The sequence below is a fragment of the Melospiza melodia genome, chromosome 2 (assembly GCF_035770615.1).
Source record: "Melospiza melodia melodia isolate bMelMel2 chromosome 2, bMelMel2.pri, whole genome shotgun sequence".
Classification (NCBI taxonomy): domain Eukaryota; kingdom Metazoa; phylum Chordata; class Aves; order Passeriformes; family Passerellidae; genus Melospiza; species Melospiza melodia.
In genome coordinates this window covers 116273460-116297789 of record NC_086195.1, presented here as the reverse complement: position 1 = coordinate 116297789, position 24330 = coordinate 116273460, and positions in this window count along the sequence as shown.

Here is a 24330-nt window from a genome sequence, read left to right as displayed (position 1 = left end):
GCTCCACGGAGTTTGGGGTGAGTTTTTTTCTCTACCATTATTACATGAGGTGCCATGGATGGTGATACTGTACTTTCCAGCAGAACAGAATTTAGGAAAGTAGTTATGAATTTTTCATCTTCGGCCAGAGCACTAAGTTCAGCAATAACATCAATATATCCTGCCTTTGAACTTGCACAGTATTTTATTAAAGCAAATATGGACATGAAACAAATGTTCCATAAGGTTTGAAGTCTCTTTCTTTCTAATGCTTAGCATTTAGAAACTTGAAATTTAATTTATCTGCCAGGTCCTGTATTGTGTGCAATTGAATCAAAGACCTAGACTTAACCTCTACTCTTATTTTCTGGAAATCAAAACTCCCATTTAGGTCTTGATATTCTGTCTCCTTTATGATTCAGACCTCATTTCATTTCTTAAGATATGTCCCTGAAGTATCAAATTTTAAAACAGAATAAATAATTTTCCATTCTAAGTAAAATGCATTAATCTATCCATTATAAGTACAATGAATTAAATAAACAAATGAATACGATATAAATTGAGGCTTGCACTGCCTAGCTGAAAACTACTATCACCTCTGGGTCAGATAAATGTGAGCTATAGAATATAATGAAAAAAAGAAAGTTCTTCATTTAATATAAACATACCCAGAAAACTGTTTAAGCTAATCAGAGGAAATGCAAACATCCCCCGTTCTCCACATTTTTAAAAATTCCATATTTTTGCAATAATTTATGCCTTAGGATTTAGACATTGTATTCAACACTGAAGGGAAAATATATGCAAGAATATCAAAAGTAATTTCTCTCTTTCTGTGAGGTATTCCTTCTCCAAATGCCCAAGGATAGAATTTAAATGAAGAGGAGACTAAGCAATACTTCTGATATTGGGGGTGGTAATGGTGATGAGTTAATTCCTTTCTATTTCTCATCTTCTTTCCTCTTGCCCTCCTAATATTATTGCACACTCTCATACTATTTTCCATAAAGAACTTTAAATGCAGCATATATGTGGTGGTTTTATTTCTTTCTGTGGCTGAGATCTGCTTCCTTCTTGCAAGTGCCTTTTCAGGCTGGTGAGCACAGTCCCATTGCTCTTTATTTTCTTTTGCCACCATGTATGACATATTTCCAGTTTCAGCTTAATGGACACAAAAAAGGAGAGCATGGGAACAAGAATGAAATAGTCAAGAGGGCAGATAAATTTCCTTCCTTCGTATCCTTTTTCTTCTCCAAGTCTCTGCTGTAAGACATTTCACCTCATCCATCACATCTAGGGACTTCATGACTCATTACCTCCTTTTTCCAAAAGATGATCCTCCAGGGATGTGGCTGCTCAGGACACCTGGCCCAGAGAAAAGGAAGGCAGAGTCAGATGTTCCATCCATCATGAGGCATAGGATTTCCAAATCCTAACATTTTGCTTTGCACTCACAACCTTTCTTTAAATTTGAATACTTTTTTAATCATTGGATAAAAAAATTGTAGCCAGTTCTATCTATTTTCAAATGATGTAGTGATCCGAAGATCATGAATTTTCTGTCACTAACATTTTTTCTTGAAAAAGTTGGGTATTTGCTTCATTACAATAAGCCTGAGTAGTCATTGATACTGAGTTCATCAAGAGCCAGAAGGGAGATTTGTAATCCAACATTTCAAATCTTGACAGAATATTCTCTTTGCTTGCTCTGATTGTTATTTCCATAGCAGAAATTCCTCTAGAATCAAATAGTCAATGTAAGGCAAACAACAAATGCGGGAAAACAAATTTGCAGAGGTTTGTTATTGGTTTTGATTGTTTATACATAGTGTTGCTTTTTATGAATAAGTTTAACCCCAAACAAACACCAGCTATTAAGAAACACCCACCCATGTATGGATGACAGAAGATATTTCAGGGACGCCCTTGTGAATGACATATTGACTGCTCAAAGCTCAGGTCCTGTGTTCAATGTATTGATTTATTTTTTCCCATCTAAATATTCTTTAAAACAATGAAATGTGAGGAAAAGAATGAATGAAAATTCTGCATGCATTTCTCTGCCTAATTTCATCTGGCTCTTCCTCAGGATTTACCTGAATCAAGCACTCAATACTTCAATACAATTTCTATTTAATAACCTCAGAGCTTCCAAAAACTAATTGATTTTCTTTACTAGCCACCAGGTGGCAATCATAAACTTCCATAAACGTAGCCTGCACCATCAACTCTTCTGAAGCAGCTACTGCAGACAGAGAATATGCTGCAAACAGAAAGAAGAAACAGGTATCTCCATGGTGACTATGATACTATGTTGTTTGTCATGGGTGAAACTAGATGAAACCATGCTCGTGCTTCTAAATTACTTATTTCTACATTAAGTTCTGAGCAGATAACCTTGAAAAAAAATGTGTTCTGCTGAAAGATGTTCTTTGTCTCTCAAAGAGCCTGTTGATAGCTTATTATCCATGTGGCATTTTTAGCCTTCTGGACAGTAACCATAATGAATATTACTGAAGGAAATCTATAAGCAGTTTTAAGTTGCGTTTTCTACCCAAGTAAAATCTAATAATACTTTGGCTCAAGTGCTTGTTTTTCTCCCTCTCTTACCAGGGCTTTGAGTGAGATATTGCAAAGCTATGGCAGGCAGAGAAAGAGAAACTGCATTTTCCCTTTCTATATGATAAGGCTTTTAAAGGACAGAGAGGTCTTCAGCAGAGTCTTGATTTTCAACATCGTCATACTTGGAAAACTGAATATGGAAAGCTCTGGTCTGCTTGTGTGCTTTATTTTGAACATTCCAGTTGAGAGAGATATAGCTAGACCTTTTTTTCTTTTTTCAAAAGTGTTTTAAACCCCACTGACATTTGATTTTCATTGTGTTTTTCTTCTTCCAAGTCTCTTGCTCCTAGATCTTTACCTGTAGGTCTTTCAGTCTTAGCTCCCATAGCTTTGGATTCACTTGAAATTGTTTTCCGCTTAGTTGCATTACAGCTAACTGAGCAACAAAACAGCAAAACAAAGATGTAAAGAATACATTGATTCTTCATATTTTGGTAGGAATCATGTATTTTGATTAGGCAACACTTTGTTTTGTCTTTAAAAAGATGGCATAAAGTAAAAAAAAAAAAAGAAAAGTTATGAAAATAACTCAAGACAGTACGAATATCTCGAAAAGAAAAGTTAAATAATTAAAAATAATAAAAGAAGTCACAGAAAAAAAAAAAGTGCAGTTTAAGAACTGTAGGAAGCCCTGACTAGTTGGAGGGGAAATATCTACCATCCAATAGGCTTGAAGGACATCAGATTATGAGCAAGGAAGTAAAAGACTTTTTCTAGAAGTCTCTTGTTTTCTGGTGAAAGTTCCTTCCAGAAACAGCAGCATTAAGAGGACATGAAAAAACAGTAATAATTAGATCATCTCAATCAAGTCAAGATATCATAAAGATAAGACAGAACCTTATAGACTGATACTGCCTTTTTCTTAATTATTTTCCATTTTCTATTTTAAGTGTTCTTCAACATTTTCTTGGAGCCATTTGTTAGGTATAAGGTAGGGAACTGGCAGTCTAGGTGTGAGATTTTATGTAGAAATTCCTGTGATGATGCAGTCTTTTGCTGTCTGAGGCTTTTTACTGCCTTCCACCACACAGGCTGTTTTGTGTGTTTTTCTTGTCCCTGAGCAAGCCCTAATTTCCAAAGTACATTTCCATTACAGTTTTAAATTTCCCTCTGTCATTCAAAGACAAGCCAAACTTCAATTCTTATAGTCAAATTAAGAAGAAAAACAAAAGTTTAATATTGTTATTTGTAAAGAAAAATCAGGTAATTTCTAATTTTAAAAAGGGTCTATCTCCATGCACTCACCATAAAGAATATAACGACTATCTAAGTGTGTGAACCTGAAGTATTTTTCCCTTTTGATAACTTGTGGTTCTCTGTAGGAGCAGTTAGATGGCAGTGCTGTTACACTATTCAAAGCAACCACTCATTTCTGGTTTTGTCAGAAACCATCACTTCAATCCAACATTACAAAGTCAAAGCATAATTACCACTAATGCTCCCCCTCTCTTGAGCAATGCCATCAGGGTATATCTTGCAAATGAATGGAAACTGTTAATTATAATTATATTAGACACCCATATTGTACATTTCAGCAGTGCTGGTGTCGTCTTTGGATCTTTGTTTATCATTACACAGGAGATATTAAAGTAAAAGGATGGAGACCACAGTGACAACACTCCTTTATAGTATGAAAATTATGCATCCTATTTCATTAACAGCTCAGCCCAATAATTTGAAAGTGCTTGTAATTGGATTATTCTGTGCCCATATTTTACACATATGTCACTAAAAAAGAAGTAAATGTTTAATTAATCTTTTTTTTTTTTAGGTTGTTTGCAATCTAATTAAGATGTTTGCTTTCATTGACAAAGTAATATTTCATATTTATTTTGCCTTGAAACATATATCTTCATTTTCAACCCAACCTCCAGGGAACTATTTCAAGTAGAACTATAATATGTGTACAGTACAAATCCTGTCTGTGAGGAAACTGGGGAATAGCATGTGCTTTCGTAGCTCTTCATCCTTTCTTCTTCACACCAATTTTCCCAACTCTGTTTTCCTTTTCACAAAAACCCTAGCTTATTCTTAGCTTCCTGACCTTTCCAGAAAAGACCTGTCATCTTTCTCTTAGCATTTTATTTAGCTGATCTTCCACAATCTGTCTGGTGCACCTCCCTGGCATTTTTCAGCTATGCTGAATCCTCACTGCTGCACCAACTCTGCAGGTGTGTTACTTTCTTCAAACTTCTGCTGTGTCTTCCTAGAACTTGGCTGAAATCAGCTAAGTACCCCTTTAAGCACCCACAAGCACATTCATTTGTACTACTTTAGGTTTGGCTAAATTACTGCAATGCCACCCTCTGCAGTGGTGATGGAACTGTACTGCTGTAGAAGACCTCCTGCTGGCTGTAAATGTACATCTTTTCCAGCTATAGCAGGGCTGAGTAAGCTGTTAAAGCCTGCAGTAGATTTTTACTTAGGTCTTAGCAAGCATCTCTACCAGTGTTTTCTCCCTCTGAAAGTCAGCTTCCACAGCTCTAAAAAGTTCCATTCAAAATGAGCCAAATCTGCAATGAATTGCTCATCATTTTGAACTGATTAAACCATTAAGCATGCAACTTTTCCCTAATCAGACCAGGATAATAAACAGGAAAAGAGCTATCTCACCAAAGTGCAAAATACAGGTGCCAGGACAGCTTTTCCTCTCTGCGACCAACAGAAGGTTGTTCAAATAGCCTTTTACTGTCCTAAATCATACTGCTAAAAAGTTGGCTGCTCGTACCCATTGCAGTAGACCATTTAAGCACCACACAGATATTTCTCCCTGAAAGGAAATTCTTGGCTAGCTTTCTTTTAGGCAAAACAGTTTACTTTTCTTTTTTCTTTTTTTCTTAGCTCGACTTTCCAATCTCCCCCAAACTGAAGTTGTTCTTCTACCAGGATTTCTGACATGTGGCCAGTAGCCTGGGAGCTCCAGCAGCCTCAAGGCAAGCTGAGGTACTCAGGGCTGCTGGGGACTGTGTGCACAGCAGAGGACAGCTGAAAGCAGAGTTCCTTGGATTCCCCAGGTTATCAGCATTGCAGGAGCTGGCTATGGGGAGTGCCCATGGAGGAAGGAATCAGGAAGCTGGCTATTAATGAAACACACTTTTCCTAAGAAACCTTCCTGGATCCAGCTGGGAAATTAGCAGAATTTGACATGGTGGAACATTTGAAATGTTGTTAAATGTGCATTTCCCAGTGGAAGGTTCCCAGACAGCTGTCATAATTTCAGTATAAAAGAGATAAACACACAACTGAAGACACCATAACCATGCTCTACTCTTCTTTGCATTAATGCCTCAGAAATTCATTTGCAATAAAATCCTTTGAGTTTATTCACTTTATCTGAACTCAGAGATAATTCTGTTGATAGTTTGCCAGTCTTCAGATAGAAGTCATCTTCTGGAAGAAGTGATAGAGATTATGCATGAATATATGATGAATATATCTTCATTCATCTGCAACATGCAGGCAGAGTGTCTATTATATATCTATTCTCCACATAAACCATTACTCATAAGCAATTATTAGATCAATGTTGACATTGACAGATATTCTGAGTCAGCTCCCATGTCCTTGCTATGTCTCAGGGTGATTTATACGTAGATCTTCATGTATGCAACTCAAGAAAACAAATTAAGAAATGGAAATTACAATGGCATATTTTTGACTGATCATTATGGAAGATTTTACTCCAACATCTTTGAGGTTGTTATCATGGCCTGACATTGTCATCTAAAGTTTCTCAGGGAGAAGACTGAAAAACTATTTGAGTGACATATCACCCTAAAGTTCTCATGGTGGGAAGATCTAAGAGACGTAAAGCAAACTAAGCCTAATAATTTCTTACTCTTTGATGAATATGAAAAAATCTTAAGCAAATAGGTCAAACCTGGATATAAAAGTTTGGGAGACTTTAAGTTAATTGAATTATACGCTAGTCTGTAATCTCCATATAGACAATCAAGGTCCCTCTCTCACACAAAAATGTTTCTTTCAATTTACTAAAGCCATGCTGGCTACATATGAACCTATCAAATATAATGTTGATATTGATCTATTTGAACTCAATGTAACCTCTTTATCAAAAGCTGGTAATATGTTGTCCTGTGAACATATTGTAATGCAAGGCCATTCCACAATTCTCATTTAAAGTCAAGGTTCCATTCAAAGGTTTTTTTTCTCTTATTTAAAGTTCTCGAGGGAACAGAGACCTAAAACCTTTACATTTATTTAGGGCAACCTTTTTTCACTTGAACATGAAAATCTGTCAGTAGGGAGAAAAGTGAAAGCAAAAATAAAAAAATCACACTGAATTCTCCATACGAGAGATATCACATATGTACAGTAACTTGGTGGCCATTTAAGAAGGTTGTTGGAGCTCCCAGTCAATCCCATAGGACTTCAGGATAGTTTTGCTGTCATTTTGTCTCGCTCTCCGTGGTATGTATGCATATACTACAAATATGTATTTGAAAGTCAAGGCAAGTAGATGTAGCTAGTTGTAATTCATTTCAATGCACACAAGTCTCAGGTTTTTATTACTCTCAGTAACATCACACATTGAAAAATAGACATTCAGAATTTTAATTTATTTTCACACAAAAAAAAAATTTTTAAAAAACCTATATCTCTCTTCAGTTGTTTAGGAACCAGAGACACAATAATTAATGATACCTCTGTTAAAATCTTGTGAACATTTCCAACTGTGTTTTTCTTGAAGTTGGATAAATAGAGAAAGAGAAACAAAGAAAACAGGGAGAGAGAAAGAACAAGCATACAGTATTATATATTTTTTAAAGAAAACAACACTGGAAAAATGTAAAATAATGGACAAACACCAATGCAAGGTGGTGATGAATCCATTCACCATGGTGCTTCTTGTCCTCAAAGCACAGGAAGCCACATATGAACACATTGCAAACAAAAAAAATTGATGGGAATTTGTTTAGATTAGCTCTGTATTCAAGTAAAATGATTTTTCTAACATAATCCAACAGAAAAATAAGGATTCCATTTAAAGATGTATGGTAAGCAGATGCAAGGCCATTAGAGATCTCGAAACTGAGGAGATTAATTTCAAGTGATTATTAGATATTTTGCATTTATGATTTTCCTTACCACATTATTTTGTTTTATGCAAATCATCCATAATTTTTATATGAGAAAATATAGGTTTTAATGATTTTTTTTCATTTAGTAATTCATGTTTGAAAGGCAGAATAATAAAGCAGAAAAGTGCATGTAATCTTCTTTATTCAATATATTCTCAAAATTTTCTCATTTTATTTTGGGCCCTAGTTACTCACAAGTGAGGCTACTGCAAGTTGCATGGTGATATTTCACTCTGTCAAAAAAAAGAGCATAAACTCAAAGAGAGCATAGTTTTAAGATACACCACAGTTCACAACTGGGAAGCTAATACTGGGTCCTACTATGGAACCCATATGTGAATCCTATTATGATGCATGTAAGAACAGAGATCTACTAGAGGTGGACCAGCATGCCCTGGTCCTACTTTAGCTCTCATCCAGCCCCATGATCCCTATATTGCAGGGGTGATCCAATGAAAAACACACTGAAATACCCCTCTTTCTCCCACAAATTGTACCTTTTTCTTCACCATATCCTTTAGTCAGGTCAGTGCAACCCAACTTTACATGAATGACAAGACCCTGCTAAGTCAAATGTTTTTACTAGTCAGGCACTTTTTCTAGCCAGGATAGTAAAAGGCAGGTGTCCAGCTTAGGATAATGCAACTACTAAGTAAGTTTTCTGAGTGGATCTTTTCTTATATATTTAATGAACAATACAAGTCTTATGGACTTAGTCTTACAGACAAGAAAGCCAAACAAATTTGCACATGAAAGATTTCAAATATCCTTGGAGATTGGTTGTGATTAGGCAACTCAAGAGTTCATGTGTGTATCTGTGTTTAATTAGCAGGCTACACCACAGTTTGAAAGTCCTCTGCAAGTAGATTCTGCCATGACTGTAAACAAGGGCAAGAATGAATATGCCTAACACTTTTAATAAAGCTGCTGTCTCTCCTTGTTTCAAACTTTGTCTTTTAACGTGGGAGTCTCCCATTGCTCTCAGTTTCTAATTTGCCCATGGCTGCTACTGCTGATCAGCCTCTCTAGTCTAGATTGCCTCTGCTGCTACAAGACCTCTCAAGAAACCCTTTTTTCTACTGCCTAGTGTGTTTGTATTAAACCATGTAATGAGGCATATTGTAGTAAACAATATAACCAGAATAACAGAGTAATTGGGAGAAAACCTTGCTTTAGAGTTCCTACATTTAAACAGACATAGTTTTTTATCTTTTCCTCTTTTTTTTCTCTCTTTTTTTTTAATCACTTCATTGAATCTCTAGAGCTTTCCTCCCTTCATCTGACCAGTTGGGTAATTTAATTTAGCAGTGATGAAAAAAAAGTTCAATTGGATCCTGCTTTGTTTACTTGGTTGTATTTTTGAATGCAAAATGAAACTAACTCACTGAAGAGCTCTGGGAGAAAGTGTAGGGCAAGCAGAATGCAGAACTTTAAAAGCTGCCTTTATTTTGTTCATTCTTCCACTTCAGACATTAAGTAGTTCTCAGCTGTCTGTCTCAGTTTATCTGTCAAGATAAAATAAAACTGACAAGGTGGCAGGGTAAAAGAAATAAGGCTGTACATATTTGAAGAAGACAGAGTAATCAAAAAGAGAATTCAGAATTGACAAAAAAGTGATCATGGCATAAAAAAAGACTTCTTCCCTTATAATATAAGCTAAAAAAAAAGCATCTCACAAATGCATTGCACTTTGTAAGATACTGTTTAATAAAACTCTTTCAAGACATTCAAGAGTGAATGATTCTACAAAATCCTTTGTATTGCTAGTAGTAACTGATTTCAGGATTTGAATTGCAGGTCTTTATGGAATATACAATAATGAAAAAAAATTGAAAGTTCTAAAATAAAAGGTCAAATAAAATTCTAAAAATGTAATTTCTTAAACTATCAGATAATTGAAGTGGACCATCTATTAGAATAAGAGTAAAGCCATGCCCATTACAGCCCCAAGGTATAGGCAGAGACAGAAGATCAGTGTACAAGCAACAGCCACTGTATGTTAGTTTGATTTGGTGCCCAAGACAGGGACAGATCTTTGTGATCAACAAAATGAAGGCAGCCGATGTCAGGGGGTGAGGAGTAGTGAAGAGCAACCACCAAACTTAGCCTCTTTCTTAAACTGTAAACTCAGCCAACCCATCCTGCCAAACTCTGAGCCAAGAGATTCTCAGGAAGAAGGGTTGAAGCCTCTGTATCTGTAAGGAGCCTGGCAAAGTCGAACAGATTAACTCCTTATGAAAGCGCAATGCCTAATAGAAATATACTTTGTCATGCAACAGATGTATGAAGCAAGCAAGGGTGTTTGTTAACCATTGTTGTGGCCAAGGCTGCTTAAACTAAACTCTACAGCACAGAGCTTCATAGATGGAATAGGATGGCAAGGAGGGAATGATGTGACAAAAAACTGGCATCACAAATGTGTAGGAAAGGATGTTTTCCCTTTGCTTGATTACCATGCACCAAACTTTTTCACTGCTCTTAGGCAAGGAAAGTTTTCATTTGCTTCCTAACTTCACTAGCCCTGTGTCTGCTCTTCTGACATCATGCAGCTGGAACTGACTTTGTCTCTTCTTGCAAAATGAGCTCAAAAAGCAAGGCAGTAACATTGATTTCTGGAAAGAATGTCAGGCCCAGTTCTCCATCTGTCTTGAAAATTCCTTTAGCAACAAATTGCCAGAAATGGACAAGACATGCAAAAGGAACATCGCTTCATAATTACCTTGTTATTCTCTGCTGTTGGTGACAGCCAGAGACTGAATTCTGACTTTCCTGAAATTTTGGTCTGATTCAAGATGTCCATCTTGTACATTTATATGATAGCTCAAGCCTCAAGATACTATGGCACTTTAGGCCTAAGAATATTCCCAATAACTTCAGAGACATCTGTACTACTGCATTAATATTGTGCTTTTTACTGCTCTGGTTAAGTGAGGCAGTCAAATGCTCCAGCTCTAGAGTTATTGTGTATGGAAATATGGAAATTTAAAACTCTATTCCATGAAAACTGGAAAGACAGTTCCTGGGAGAAATTCTCCAAACAGTTGGAGATTTGGTTAGGAAAGCTAAATCACTGACAGAAATAAATCTGGCCAAGAACATCAAGGGTAATAAAAAATGTGTCTTCATACATCAATATGCATCAGAAATAAAAGAAAGAATAGGAAAAATGTGAGTCCTCTATGGAAGATTATGGGAGACCTGTTTTCCCAGGACAAGGATAAGGCTGAGGTACTAAATGGCTTTTTGGCTTTTTTTTTTTTTTCCTCAGTTCTCCCCAGCAACTTCTCCAGTCACACTAGCCAAGTTGCAGAAGGTAAAAGCAGGAACTGGGAGAATGAAGAACTGACCACTATAGGAGATGGTGTTCAAGGACATCTAAGAAACCTGAAAGCGCTCAAGTCCATGGGACCTGACAAGATATACCCAGAGGTCCTGAGGGAAAGGGCCAATGAAATGGCTAAGCCACCAACCATTATATTTGAGAAATCATGGCAGTCTAGTGAGGTTCACCCTCTCTGGAAAATGGGAAATATACTCCCATATTTAAGCAGGAAAGTAGGGAAGACCCAGGGAAATAAAGGGCAGTCAGTCTCACCTTAGTACCTGGCAGGATCATGGAGCGAATCCTCCTGGAAATTATAATGCACAGAGAAAATAATGAGGTGATTGGTGACAACACAACAAAGTAGCTTCATTAAGGGCAAATCATACCTGACAAAGTTGCTGGCCTTCTGCAATGGGTTTATACCAGTGGTGGACAAGGGGCATCTGCCTGGCTTTGTACCAAGCATTTCACACTCTCCCACAAAACATCCTTTTCTCTGTGCTGGAGAGACATGGATTTAATGGCTGTACCAGTTGGTGGACAAAAAAACAGCTGGATGATCAAGATCAAAGTGTTGCAGCCAAGACTTTAATATCCAAGTGGAAAGTAATGATGAGCAGGGTCAATAGTGGAAGCAGCACTTTTTAATAACTTTGTTGGTGATACAGACCGTGGGATTGAGTGCACTCTCAGCAAGTTTGCTCATGACACCAAGCTGTTCCATGAGGTTGTCACACTGGAGGGAAGGCATGCGTTCCAGAGGGACCTTGACAGGCTTGAGAGGTGTCTGTGTGAACCTCGTCAAGTTCAACAAGGCTGATTAGAGGGTCCTGCACCTAGGTTGGAGCAATCCCTAGCACCAATAGAGACTGGGAGGAGAACTATCAAATTGAACCTTAGGAATAAAGACTGGGGAGTGTTTGTTGATGAAAAGCTCAATGTGACTCATCAATGTGCACTTGCAGCCTGGCTATGTCAACAGTGACAGGACTGGCGGAGGTGATTCTGCCACTCTACTCCGTCCTTTCAGAAACTCCACCTGGAGTACTTCATCCAGCCCTGGGGGGCCCCAAAGAAGAAAGACATGGATCTATTGGAATGAGTCCAGAGGATTCCCACTAGGCTGATCAGGGGACTGGAACACCTCTCATCTCCCAGTAAGACAGGGTCAGGAGTGGAGCTTGTTCAGCCTAGAGAACAGAAGAGTTCACGGAGCCCTCTATCATCTTCCAGTACCTAAAAGGATCTTATAAGAAGTCTGCAGAGGAACCTTTTATAGTGAAAAAGACAATGGGAGAATGGCCTTCAGCTGAAGGAGGGGGGGGTTTAGATTGGGTGAAAGGAAGAAATTTTTTACTTTGAGGGTGGTGAGGCACAGGAACAAGGAGAAGTTGTGCATTCTTCATCCCTGCAGGAATTCAAGACCAGACTGGGTGAGGCTCTGAATGAGCTGATCTAGTGAAAGGTGTCCCCTGCCCATGGCAGGGGATTTTGAGCTAGGTGAGGTATAAGGTCCCTTCTGGCCCAAACCAGTCTATGATTCTATGATCCTAAAATATCATTTATGGGTATTTATAACAATTTTTTTTTACTTTAAGCAGTTATTCTTTGTTGTTTGTTTGTTGTTGGTTTGCTTATTTGTTTCATATCAATCCCTTTATAGTGTTTGCTTACCAGTTAAGTTCAGTTATCTTGAAAAATGCAAATATCCCTGATCCACACTGAGGATGAGTATTCAGTCACAGTCACTGTTTACATGAAGAGGCATATTTTATTTCTCTGCTGTATATACAGGAAAGAAATCTTTCAGAAGAAGAAAGAAGGAGCATAAATACAAATTTTACAGTACTAAAATTTGTAGAAAAAAATCTCCAGAAAAAAATCCCCAGAATTTGCATTCTGTAAAGTATAAGGATAATGGGAAAGCAATAAAGCAATACACAAGATGAATATTTCTTATGAACAGATACAAATACTAACTAACACATACTACCTGTTACATCTCTGAGTAATGTACAATATCTAATTGAGCACTGTTTCTCATTTCACATGGATGCTGCAATCTTCTTAGTCAGACTCATCAGGTTATGAGAAATTAAACACTTGAAAATAAATGCAGTAGATTCCCATGCTCATTTCTTAACCTCTCATAAAATTCGTTTAGATTCCAGATGAAGAATTCTCCATTAGTCATGAGAACTAATAGGCTTATAAATTCATTAATTTTGGATAAGCTTTTTTTTTCCCTAGCAAGTTAATAAACACAGTTTTTAGTTAGCTTTCTGTCTTTCTTTTAGCAGATAGGAAAGAGTTGGTTCCATTACATTTTGTCTCTATTTAATCCCTCACTGTTACGAGAAGTGGAAAATGCAATTAAATGCAATTTTGAAACCTTTCCCTGGAGAGCTGTTTACAATACTGCCTGCATTATGTAGTCCATGTGAGATAATGTGTCTGCTCTTCCATATTCATGACAGCCCTAAGAAACTTCAAAAAATATATATTTATTTTTAGTTAAAGAACATACACCCCACAAACAACAGCAACAACAACAGCAACAGAAATCCAAACCAAATAAAAACAGCCTCCTTTTGTACCTTTTATTATAAAAAAATATTTATGAAAAAATTGTAATGTCAGACATGGATTCCCGGCAGTTTTAGAAGCAGAACATTGTCAAATGTGCCTTAATTTTTGTTCTCATGCTGTTTGCTCCCTTCCACAAACTAAAAAGTCCCTCAACTTCCTGATTACTTCAGCTGACTCCATACAAATCTCATAGGCATGTAATTTTCCTATCTGTTCATTCTAAGCTACAAAAAGAAAGCTGATAGTTTTTGTAATGGAAGTGCCCTAAAAATGTTATCTCCTCATGCAAACTGTCCCTAGATAAGCATGGTGGGATATATCTGTATCCCCCTGTATCTGTGGGTTTCTACACCCAAGGTCATCATATAAGCTCTTTCTTTAGATAGTGGGGGGAAATAACCAGGGGTTTTTAATGATGGAGCCATCTGACTTGTTCAAGACTTGCATCTTAGGGTGGGATGAGTTACAGCTATGTGTTGAACTGTTACCTTCCTAAGCTGCCCAATGTCTGCAATGCTATAATTAAGCCCCCAAAATCACTAGTCTGTTATTTTTTTTTAATCTTGGCCTTCTAATTGAAAACTGTCAGAAGATACGTGCTTGGAATTCTAATGAGTTAAATATAAGTTTCTCAAATAACTTTTGAAGCACAGAGGAAGTGAGAATGGTCACAATAATGAAAGATTATATGTAAGTAATAAGGTTAAAAGAGAAAAAGAACCCACTCAACATGAAAGCATCACAAATGGCTTGACATGCTGCTGTTAATTTTCTAGGAGAATCTTCAATCAAGTCTTTTAGAAAAGGAAAATCTCAGGATTTGTTTTTTTCTAGGATAAGAAGTGCTCTTACAGACTAGCAAGCAATCTATAAATAGGATACAAAGAACAGGAATGCACATTCAATATCCAGAACAATGGCATGTATAAGCAGCTTTACTCCAAACCTGGCCTAGCATTCCTAGAACCTGAAATAATCTTAAATACCCTGGGGGAAAAAAGGTGTAAAAGCTGAAGATGACAAAGAATAAATTCAAAACTTGGTTATAAAATTTAAAGTGAGAAGTCCGAGATTTCATAATACATGGTGAAGTAGGTAGCAAAAAAACACCTGAAATTCAACCTCAGTGAGTAGAAAGTGCCCCATGTGGCAAAATATGACTATAAAAACATCTGAGTAATGGCAAGCTCTAAATTTGATATTACTTACTCAGAAAAGCATAAGAGTGTCACAGTATATCACTCCCAAAAATATCAACCTGGTAGTCAGGAGAAGAGACAAAATGATAGAACATAAAGAATTATGAAGAAAGGAATTGGAAATAAAGTAGAAGTTTTACTGTCATTATGCTTTTGTATAAATCTGTTTTAAGTCCCCATCTATGAATACTGCACAAAATTCTTGTTGCTGTGTCTCTGAGATTTAGAGACAAATTGGAAAAGGTACAAATAATGAAGACAACACATTGACGGAGGTCAGGGAGAGTATGTGTCTTCTGGTTTGAAAAAAGCCAATACAGTCTTAGGGTAGATACCAGTTAAATCAAGCATGACAAGGAAAAACTACTAAGAGATGACTTTATACTTTTCCTCACCACAGAAATCTGAAGAGCACCTACTGATATCACTAGGCAGATATCACAAAAGAGAAATAACCTTTTCACAGAGAGGACAGTTAAGCTGAGGATGGTGGAAGCTGTAGTTCAAGAGCTTACTGAACAGGATTGAGTACATTGGAAGAGGAGCCAAAACAATGGTCAAAATCGAATTTTTGTCTTAGTTTCTGGTTTTAACTGGAAAGTATAAATATACAAAAAGGAAATTAATTTGCTCACTTCTTACACATTTTTTCCCAAATATCTAATACTGGCGTTCACTGGAGACAAGATGCTGAGTTTCCCAGACTCAGGTCCCAGGGAGTATAAACCTTCTTTGTCCTTAAAAAGAAATATTTAGAAAGTGATGTCTAACAATAGTTAAGGCCAACAGTTAAGAACTGGTGTATTATTTAACAATTATTCTCTCAGTCTCCTCATCCAAATGAAATGTCTACCTCATTCTGGTTGACTGGCTAGGGAAAATTCACTCTCAAATATGAATTCTCATAAGGTAAGAATCAAAAATTTAATTCTCTACTGGAAGAGGATGTGTTTCTCAAAAAACAGATATTTACTCTGAAATGTTGGAATTGCATTTTCCACAAGATTTCCTTATTGTAGCCTCTGAGTTGTTATGGCTGATATACTTCTTTGATGGCAAAAAATAAATAGAAGACTTTAAATTTTTGTCTTGCAGAGCAGAATTCCAGTTTTGTTGACAAAATCTATAAGTTGAATAATTTAATTGTATAGTGACAACTTAATTCTGGAGGTGTATTTGTAAAACACAACCAAAGGATACAAAGCAGTGTCTTCCACTCCCTTCAACATAAGTTGAAATTAAATAATATGCATTTTTGAATTTGAATTAGTTCAAGTTGTAATCATGTGAGATCTTATACTGGCTTCCAGGAAGAAACGCAGTGGTCATTCATTCCTTTGTTTTCTCTACAATATGGGAATACACATTCCTGTTCTCCCAAACATTTATTATCTGTTCTTATTTAGCCTTGATAGTTTTTTAGGTTAAGTTGCCAAGCAACTTGTGTAGTCTACTTAACAGACTTTTATAGGTTCAGGGTAATAAAAAGATATTTAATCCTTGATTCTTACAAGAACTTGATAAAGGCTATTAAATTTATCTGAGGCCTTTCATATAATTTTGGAAGAATATGAAAGATTTTTGAACCAATCTGAGAAAGTGAAGCTTCTGATCTAGTGGCAGGTAAATATGAAATAAAGGAAAAATCATACTGTACATATTTTTTCCCTGAAGGGACCCATATGCACAAAATTTCTGCCTTGTAATAGCTGTGTAAAGTGCATTTTTGCTCTCTTTTCTGGCATATCATGTTCTTTGATCCATGAAATGTAACAGAGAATTAGGAAGACTGTTCAGTAGGAGAGTTTCTGTGAACCCTTAAGAGTGTTCTAAGTTTTTTTTGCTTTTCAGGCCAGACTTCCTATATTTTGAGTCTGTTCTATTGCTAAGAGAGAAGAAAAAATTTCCTCACAACAATAAATTTAAACTATTTTTGTTTTCTTTTAAATTTCACATGTATTTCTGTTATAAATTGTTGTAATATTTTGAAAGAGGTTGGAACACAAACCTTCACAATTGAAAGTTAGTACTGTATCATAAATTGGATGGGAAATGGGACCTCAAAACCACCCCCATAAGGAAAAGAAAGTGTACAATTTTAAGCTATTACACACATAAGATCGGTAGGAGATTTTCCAGAAAAATAATTTTGGGTGGGTTGAAAATGAAAGCACAGCAGGGTCATCTATCCTTCTGGCACTTGAGAAATACCCTGCAATATACAGTTCAATTCCCTTGCAATTGTTCAGCTGTTTATATCATTAACCCTGCAGCCAAGAAAGTAAACAGACCAGCAGCTCTGACTGCCGTTCAATGCCACGAGGAATTCAGACCCGTGTCCCTACAATTATCTCCACTGCTAACGATCTGGAAGAGGAGTGTTTTTACAAGTTTGGGTTGCTAATGCTTGAAGGCAGAAGGATTGGTAGTCTTTTGATTGCTGAATTGAGACGGGCTCAGTTTTCTCCCATTGCACTAGCCACTTTTGCACATGGGTTTGATTTTAGTTTTAATTTTTAGCAGACTAAAAGCAAGGGTGCTCTTGCGTTTTGTACCTCTTCTTTGGCTCTTTGGTTTCTCCGTTTTTGTCGCTAAGTAAAACAGTAAACAAAGTAAAACAGTGTGGGCTGACTGCTGTACAGAAGGAGGAAGCTTGTAAAAAAGCTTTTCTACAGGAAACTTTGAATAAGAATTAATTGACTCAGTCAACATTTTGGCAAGTGGAAAAAAAAGACTAAATAACACCTTATCATTCCTATATAATAAGAGACTTGTTTGTTAGGGATCAAGAGATCCTGGTTGCAGATATTTACTCTGCGGTTTGCAGCTTTCTATTGAACAAAAACTTGTACACCAATTGTTTCACATCCTATTTTGGAATTATTCCTACAAGTAAGGTAAAATACATTCTTGGGATCTTTGTCACATCAACACTTATTCACTATGTATAATTTATTCTAGCTGTTGTTAATGAATGGGTTCTTTGTAGAGCTAATGGGGACTCAGGAAAGATTAGGGAGGAGGAAAGAAAAAACCAAACGCCACCTTGCTTTCTTGCTGTGTAAACACACATCTCTCTTGGTGTGTGGATGTTTCCTCTTCCCTTTTCCTGCACTAACCTGCAACCTCACTGCTGAGGCAGTTTCTTGAAGCATGAAAGTGTCAGGCTTGTGACTATCTCTTTCCCCATTCCCATGGGACTACTGTAACCTCTTGGTACTTAAACTGAGGATAAATCAACCTTTTCTGGTGATGTTTTCAAAAAGCTGAGGCAACTGCAAACAGATTGTGTGCAGAATGCCTTCCCACAAGCCTCAGCCATTCCCAGAAAAGCCTCACAGGGCGCTCAGGCAGAACGGTATCTTGTTTCTTAATTCCTGTGTTCGGCAGGCGTTACAAATGCAGACATAGCATCACAGGGCTTCCTTAGATATTTTAATGGGAAAAGTAAGGTGCCTCCTTCGTAGTCAAGAGCTGAGACAGATTTTGCAGAATCTTCAGTCTGGATTTTAGTGTATTATTTCTTTGAGTCAAAGTTCAAAGTTTAGATTCACTGCAACTGGCATTGGCTGGATAAATTGTTGACACTTTTAGTTTCCACAGTCAGTGGTGAAAGGTAGGAAAGCCACTCCAGGAAAATAATTAGTTTGATCCTAAATTAAACTTCTTAATTGTTTTCTGGAATTTCACTCCACTAACTGCCATAGGAAGGGGACCAGGACACCAGCTGGTTCATCACAGGTCCAGTTTATTGAAGAAAGCATCAAAACCTTATACAGCAAATAATAAGCTTATGAATATTCTGTAAGCCAAGCAATCTATTGGTTAAACTATACCATGAACTCATCCTCATTCCTTACGGGTTACATCTCTCTTTTCTCATGTCTCTCACTATTTGCTATCGTACTACAGCTAGGCCCAAGGACACACTATCTAGCAGGTGCAAAACTTGGAATTAACCACGTACTTTTCCAGTCTCTATTCAACTAAATTTCCCAACAACTAACTATAGAAAAAGTCAATATGTCTCAGGTTGGAATCCTGGAGCCTGAAATACTGAAATCCAGAGAGATGAGACAAGAAAATGAATCTTCAGATTTAACTCAAGCCGATAAAATGTGTATTTTATGCTAGATTTTATTAAATATATAATATTTATAAGAGCAAAAAAAAAACCAGTCAGCCTCTCAAAATTTTGTGGTCTTGAGGACTTCTTGCAGGGTGCATTCATTCTAGTCTCTGAACATCTAATGACAAACAAGAGTTTAAATCCACAGATATAGTCACAAAGAAAATTTCCATGGAATTTTTTACATCTGACTAGAACAGAAGATATTTTCACAACCTATCTAGAATTCTGTTCTTTTGATATTTGTATTTCTGTTTTACAGGTGTGTCAAGCCTGAAGCTTTCCTCATGAGCATTTTCCATAGTTATTGATTGCAATTTCTGAATGTGGAGAGAATGGCCAATGTGAAGGCTTTCTTTAAAGTGGACTTTTCCACTCAGTTAATGGGGAAACAAGGGTTGTGTTTTTGAGTGATATGTGTTGTGGTACACCTCGAAGCTGTACTTCAGTGGCCTAAAGCTCCTTTCCTAGTGAAACACTTCTTTGTCACAGACAGGTCAGATGGATGTTGTTGGAGGGAAGAATGCTCACAAAATATTTCATCCAGAAATACATTGCACAAAGGGATTTGCATGCACATGTGCAAATTTGGGAGTTCAGACACCGCTATTCAATATTACAATATGATATTTAATGAGGGAAATTCACATCTTCCAATTTTAAATACTTGTATTATCACTTCCACTTTTCATATCTCTTTATTTTTCTTTTGATTTTCTTAAAGCTATCTGCCTCCTATTTTACCATCTTCCTTTCTTTACTCTTTGTACAGATCATCTTTTAGACTTCTTTCTCTTGTGCTTTCATTTTTCATCTGACTCAAGCATTTCTACAAACTACTGCCTTCCATAGAGGCTGTTAAATGGATAGTATTATTTCCAGGTGGCAGAAAATTGAGAAATGATGTGAAATGCACAGAATCCATTATTTTATACTGCCCATGATTTTCCAGTGATCTTGACTACAGCTTCAACTATCAAAAATGCAGTGATTACCCTTGCTGCTTTTTTACAGAAGAAAGATTTCTGGGGCTCTGTATTATGTCCTCTAGAAAAAGCTATCACAAACTTTTTAAAATGCAAGAAATTCCCCGTCTGCATAATATCTGTGGGCATTCTGAGTATATCATTTCAGCATAGATCAGTTAATTTTCACTGTCATTCTTAACTGCCCAGTGTGGATTGCAAGACTGGATTACAAGTGACTTCTGCTCTGATGTCACTTTGAAATAATATGTTTTTGCAAGTTACTGTTCCATATTCATGTTCTTGATAGTGAAATTATCTAACAGTGTAGCACAACTCAAACAATAAAGCAAATTTGGGGTGGTGGAAGAAGAAAAGAGCTCTTCTCAAAAAATTTCCTCAAAAAGAATGAGCATGAAAGTATAAATGTTCCACATTTGGAAGTAGTACCTGAGTTTTAGGTGCATTTATGAAATCTAATTTCATCTCTCACGCTGAACTTCATTCACTTAGTGAAAGTGTGTAAGGAGGATGCAATTTCACAGTTGATTTAAGTCAGCTTAGGAGATGTAGTCTCACCTTCCTGCCCTTGGTTATGTCTTCCCACCTCTTTTCCTATGCTGTTGCTAGCACTATAGCACTCATGAGACTACATTGTTGGTGGAATGGGCATCTGATTCAGTGGCAAATTTCACACACACATGCACAGAAAGAAGCAGACAGGTTTCATAGCAATACATTTCAGCTAAATCAGCTGACCACACAGATACTAAAGCTCATGCAAGAAAAAGACCAAGAACGATGAAGTAGAAGGAAAGCACCCCTTGATTATCACAGGAAATAAGTGAACATTTCATATTCATTCCATGAATATGTAACAATAATAATTATCAGTACTACTTTGAGAATAAGTCCTGCATTATCCCCTAGTGCTGAATCCTCTGTGTAGAGTGTATTATTTAGGTAGTTAAAATGGCAAACTCTAGTTTAGAACAAAGCGGTAGTACTGAGCTCTTTCTTCTTAGTCACATTCCTTTTTGAGGAATAATGGACAGTTTGTCATCAAAAAATACAGAAAAAAAAATGGCAGCAAGGTAGACTTTTTCCTAAACGTCCTTCAGTTCCCCGAAAGGAAATGAAGTGTGTGTTTCAGAAAATAAAGCCATCTTAATATATACAATTATTTATTTCTGTGAATGAGTGGTATGACAAATTTTAATATTAAAACATAATTCAGCACATCATCAGCAATAGAAGCCCTTTTTTAGCACAGAATCATATAATTTCTTAGGTTAGAAACAACCTCTGATATTACCTGAGTTCAACCATTAACAGCACTGCTGAGTCCATTACTAAACCCTGTTCCAAAGTGCCACATATGCACATCTTCTGAATCCTCCAGGGTGCTCAATCAACCCCTTCCCTGGGCAGTCTGTTCCAGTGCATGACAACCCTTTCAGTGAAGAATGTTTTCCTAATATCTATATGTCCCCTGCTGCAGTTTGAGACCATTTTCTCTCATCCTCTCATCTTTAATTTAAGAGAAGACATCAACTCCACCTTGATACAGCTTCCTGTCATGTAGCTGTGGAGAGCAATAAAGGTTCTTCTCAGCCTCCTTTTCTCCAAGCTTAATACCTCTCTCAGCCACTCCTCATCAGACTTGAGCTCCAGACCCTTCAGCAGTTCCATTCCCTTTCTCTGGATTCTCTACAGCACCTTAATGTCTTTCTTGCAGTGAGGAGCCTGGAATCAGACACAGGATTCAAGGTGAAATCTCACAAGAGCTGAACACAGAGGGACAATCCCTGTTCTTGGCCACACTTGCTGATACAGGTCAGGATGTCATTGGCCTTCTTGGCCACCTGGGCATAGTGCTGGCTCTTGTTTAGCAGCTGTCAACACCCTGAGGTGCTTTTCCACTGGACAGCTTTACTGTCGCAGCTTTACAGCCACTCTGCCCATAACCAGTTGTCCAGACAAACAGCATCCATAGGCTTTCCCTCATTAACTGAGTGGGTCACCTTGTCATAGGAGATTGTGTTGGTTAAGTAGGACCTGCCTTTCACAAAACCATGCTGCCTGGGCCTGATCAGCTGGTTGGTCTGCACATGCCACATGATGACATTCAAAATTATGTGCCCCATGACCTTCCCCAGCTCCGAGATCAAGCTGAAAATTCTGCAGTTCCTGGATACTCCAGCACACACTTCTTGTAGAGGGGCACCATATTGGCTAACTTGTAACTGAACACATTGCTCTCCTTAGAAATGAGCTTTTATTTTCAGGAACAAATCCTCGAAGAAATGCATATGCTCGTACTGGTTGTGGCTGATACCATACATATAGATGTGCATATCTATACATACATATACATATACATATACATATACATATACATATACATATACATATACATATACATATACATATACACATATACATTGGCACTTATGATCAGTTTCAGTGTTTTCAGTTCAATCAACTTATCTAAAAGAAAATATCCATCAGCTTTCAGGTCCAAATGAAGTTATTCTGAGACCAGGTCCATTTCAAAACAGTGGAAAGTAACGTGTTCCTATTTCACTACATTTCTTCATCCGCTCAAATATTCCAATACTTGCCTATCTAGAAACTTTTATTTTCTTACAGAACATGCTGTAAGGTCTGTAATTTATTGCAGCATTATTTTCTAGACACAGTAAGCTATATTAGTCATCTCATTCACCTGTGAAAGATCATTTAGAAGGTGAAAGACCTTAGAGATATGGCAAGCATTATTCTAACAAATGGAGATGAACAGCCTAGTATAAATCATGCTTGTGGGCTGGATGAAATGTTCAGTGGTGAATCTAAACATCATTTATCAGAAGGGAAATTTTATAAAACATCAAACTTCACTCCACAGGTAAACTTTTCAGACAACCTTTTGTACCCATCTTATAACTATCTATTATGGTCAGATCTATTCTTGGCCAAAACATCTTGCTGTTAATTAAATTTTTACACTAATTTTTTGCATCTTCCTCTGCATCTAATTACAGTTTATGTGCCTATGCCTAAAACTTCTGAGGTTTTTTCCTGTAATTATTGTCATAAAAATAACAAAAGAAAATATTGCACTAGTATGACAAATGCAGGACTTGTCTGTCAGTAGCTTTGTGACTTGTGGTTTTCAGGAAAAGGTGTTATTTTGTAAAAAACATACACACATTGAAAACTCCTATATTAATAATGTAATATGTGTATTAGACGAGATTTTGAATATGAATGCAACTTCACTGAAATAAACAACCAGTTCAGATATGCATTTAGGGACATGCTTATTAACAAAATTTCAATGGTGTAATCAAAATGCTACATGTCAGGGGAAAATTTATTTGTAACAGTTATATTGGTCCGCATCCTATTGCCTTCATCCTCTATATAAGTTTGTGGATATTTTTAACGGGATGTACCTTGATGCTATTTTAGTCACCATCTGGAGAATTCCCAATTACACCTTAATATGTTATAAATCAAAAACAATAAGTGTTTATTTTTTTATAATCTTATTGATATACTTTGGGATAAAGTCAGAATTGCAAAATATTGCCAGAACAAAGTAGGGGTTTTTTATTTGATGTGTTTCTTTTGGTGACAGGACTAGCACAGATATTTTTATTTCATCATATTCTGTGGAGACACAACTACAGATATGTGACTTATTTTAGGAGCATTTCAATGTCATGGCATCTGAAAAGTCTTGATGGTTATGTGCACTGCAAAATAATTTTCTTTTTCTGTGGAGACATCTAATCTTTCAGTAGGAAATTTAAGATTGAAGTCTTTATTTGTAATCCAAATAATTGCTTTTTAAATGTCTTGCTGAAGGTTTAAATGGCTGGTAGCTTAGAGTTGCTTTTTTTTCTTCCTGGGGAAAAAACATCTTCCATATGGTGAAATAGGGTAAAAATGTCTTCTCTGTTTAAGTTATGTCAAATGAATTTGTTGGCAAGGGTGAGCTAGAGTCCTTTTAGGTATAAGTGTGATTCTCAGGTAGTTTTAAAGTGATGTCAAAAGATGCAGTTTTAAAGATGGGGGTTTTTTATGTCTTCTGTAGGAAGGAATAGGTCAATGTTTTTGTCATACAAGACAGTCTTTAGGAATAACACAATTTTGCCTAACCTACAATATGTCACCCTTTTTAAGTAGGAATGAAGAACCTTTCTTTCTTAGCCTTGGTGAGATCTACAGATGAAAAGTAGAATATAAAGCGGAGTGGGAAGAAAACCAAGAGGAACCATTTTGGAGAAAATTCTGTTTCTCACAATGCATTTAGAAGAGTATAAGCATTAGAACTGAAGCAATCTGATTTTCTACAGTTTCCTGGCTTGAGATTGCTTAAAGTTGATGCCCAAAAATATGCTAACTCTGT